The sequence below is a fragment of the Tachyglossus aculeatus genome, chromosome 11 (assembly GCF_015852505.1).
Source record: "Tachyglossus aculeatus isolate mTacAcu1 chromosome 11, mTacAcu1.pri, whole genome shotgun sequence".
NCBI lineage: Eukaryota > Metazoa > Chordata > Mammalia > Monotremata > Tachyglossidae > Tachyglossus > Tachyglossus aculeatus.
In genome coordinates this window covers 10,856,666-10,859,914 of record NC_052076.1, presented here as the reverse complement: position 1 = coordinate 10,859,914, position 3,249 = coordinate 10,856,666, and the positions used below count along the sequence as shown (strand labels likewise).

Here is a 3,249-nt window from a genome sequence, read left to right as displayed (position 1 = left end):
TGAGCCTCTGCCTGACAAAGTTTGGGGGTGGGGGTGAGGAGTGATCCATATTGGGACCTTTCTGGCACCTTTCTGTGAGGTGGACATAGAGAAAAAGCAATGGGAGATGATCTTTCCTCTCTTGAGGAGAGGGGGATACCCAGCCTTTCACCTCGTTGCCCCAATCCTGCTACTTCACCTGCAGATATTACTTAGTAACAATCAATCATTAATTGAGCACTTCTAGTAATTTCTCATGCTTCTGAGGGGCTGAGTCCATCCTCTTGTATGGTTATTTACAAGCAGGTCAGCCTGTGTCACCACCGCTCCCACACTCATCTTATGCCGTCGAGTAGTTTCCGACCCACAGTGACACCATGGACACATCTCTCCCAGAACACCCTGCTCTCCACCTGCAATCTTTCTGGTAGTATACCCAGAGAGTTTTCTTGGTAAAAATACAGAGTGGTTGACCGCAGACGCCTTCCATACAGTCAACTTGAGTCTCCACCCTCAACTCTCTCCCATGCTGCTGCTGCCCAGCATGGGTGAGTTTTGACTTGTAGCAGACTGCCTTCCACTCGCTGGCCACTGCCCAAGCTAGGAGTGGAATGAATAGGCCTCTGCTTGACTCTCCCTCCCATAGCCGAGACTGGTAGAGTACTGGAAACTCTCCAGGTGCGACCCTGAGAGGGGTCCCACACTGTTTCCACCTAAAAACTATGCTGGAGGCAACTAGAAGTTCCTCACCCTCGGCCCATTTGGGTTGAGCTGCATCACCTGTAGGACACCGTCTTGATTTGATTGTTAGTGATGATGGGTTAGCACAGGGCTCTGCCCACAGAAAGCACTCAATAAATGTCATCGATTGATTGGTGGGTTGTCTTGACATCTACATGTGACCCAGAGCCTGCCTTGGGAGGTAACAGCCAAGGAGATGAAATGTTATTAATACTATTGCTGCTTTATTCTCACTTCTGTACTCAATTCTGGTAATTACAAGTTAATCAATTTAGATGTTGTTCCCATCCCACCAGGGGCTAACTATCTAAGTGAGGGAAGATAGATCCCTTAGGACAATAAGAATAAATTACAAACAGCAATAAAAACAAATTGGAGATTAAACAATCCAAATGAAAAACTTAAAATTATGTGACCAAAACAGGAGTTGGAGAGGAGAGATTCAAGGTTCTCACCACTGTTACAGTCTCCTTAGCAAAGAAACAATTGTTTTAGGATTCACTCCCCTGTTGTTTAAGGGGCTGGAGTCAGGGATGGAGGAGACATCTGAGCTGCCTCCCATGGACTCCAGAGATCTAGATGTTAAGTTGTCAGCTCCCTGTTTACACCTATCCTCTGCTTCTCCAGTAGGATCACGAGCGGTTTGAGTGCATTCATGGAGGGTGGTCCATAGTGGGTTTACCCATATTGGAGAACAGTTAGGGCATAAGATGGTACATCTCTGACCTTAGGTTGGGTGTTAAGAAAGGCACCCATCATACTGCTCTTTCAAGCAACCTGTTGCCACTGAAGGAGACCAAATTGTTGACTGGATGGATCCTTCATGATATTTATTGGGCACTTACCATATACTGTGGAAGTCAGAAGGTCAAGGGTTCCAATTCCGCTCTCCCACTTGTCTGCTGTGTGACCTTGGGCTACTCACTTCACTTCTCTGTGCCTCAGTTACCTCATCTGTAAAATGGGGATTGAGACTGAGCCCCACATGGGACAGGGACCGTGTCCAACCTGATTTGCTTGTATCCACCCCAGCACTTAGTACAGTGCCTTGCATATAATAAGAGCTTAACAAATGCCATAGTTATTATTATTATTACAGACTCTAGACTGTAAGTTCACTGAGGGCAGAGAATGTGCATGTTATATTGTTGGATTGTACTCTCCCAAATGCTTAGTACAGTGCTCTGCACACAGTGAGTGCTCAATAAATATGATTGATGGACTGATTACAGAACACTGTATTAAGCACCTAAGGATTACTGGCCTGACCCAATAATGCAAAGCAGTGTGCTCTAGTGGAAGAAACACGGGCCTGGGAGTCAGAGGATCTGGGTTCTGATTCTAGATTCATTCACTCATTCAATCGTATTTATTGAGTGCTTACTGTGTGCAGAGCACTGTACTAAGCGCTTGGGAAGTACAAATTGGCAACATATAGAGATGGTCCCTACCCAACAGTGGGTTCACACTTGTCTGTTGTGTGATCTTGGGAAAGACACTTTACTTCTCTGCCTAGGTTTCCTCATCTGTAAAGTGGGGATTAAATCCTACTCCCTCTAAATTAGACTGTGAGCCCCCTGTGGGACAGGGACTGTGTCCACCTTAATTATCTTGAAGCTACCCTAGTGCTGCATACCGTGCTTGGCACATAGCACAAAGCAGGCACCATAAAAACGGCATTAACATTTTTTTTTTTTGGCTTGAAATCCTTGGGACTTAAGTGTGGCTGTACACATTTTTTCAGACTTTCAATGGGAAATGACTCAGTCTTTTTCATTTTTTCCTCTCAGATCTTGCCTGTGGCCCCTGAGTAGGCAGTGTTTCAAAATCCCCTGAGACAGGTAGAATACCACACAGAAGAGTCCAGATTTTCTCACTCACTGGACTAGAAAAGTTGTTGCACTAAGTGATTGGAGAAGATTGCTGCTGCCACTGGTTTGATTTGCTGGGAATTCTCTTTGGGATAACTGTACATTGCCCGTTAAGCATATTATCACAACCAAAGATCTGGGTAAACGCCTCGGGCGGCTGGCAGCTTTAATGAGCCGGCTTTGCCCTGAAGAAGCAATTTCCCAGAGAAGGTCTGTGTTCTCCAGGTTAGTGTGGAGAACCAGGGCTTGATTATCCCTGGTGCAATTGAACTACTGGTCCAGGCTGTGTGTGTCAGTTAATCAGTGATAGTTACTGAGTGCTTACCCTACGTAGACCACTGTACTAAATGCTTGAGAAAGAACAATAGACCAAGTAAATATAATAATAATAATAATAATGATGACATTTATTTGTAATTCCTATGTGCAAAGCACTGTTCTAAGTGCTGGGGAGGCTACAAGGTGATCAGGTTGTCCCACGGGGGGCTCACAGTCTTAATCCCCATTTTACAGATGAGGTAACTGAGGCCCAGAGAAGTTAAGTGACTTGCCCAAAGTCACACAGCTGACAGGTGACGGAGCCGGATTTTGAACCCATGACCTCTGACTCCAAAGCCTGTGCTTTTTCCACTGACTGCTCCATCCTGCCTCAATTATG

At 45.5% G+C, this 3,249-nt stretch overlaps 1 non-coding gene across 1 annotated transcript; it reads right to left on the bottom strand.

Moving 5' to 3' along the window:
• Positions 1-537: 537 nt before the first annotated feature.
• Positions 538-675, bottom strand: LOC119935238. The gene has a single exon (XR_005453126.1). It is a non-coding gene; the product is annotated as a small nucleolar RNA SNORA7 (small nucleolar RNA).
• Between the last annotated feature and the right edge of the window lie 2,574 nt (positions 676-3,249).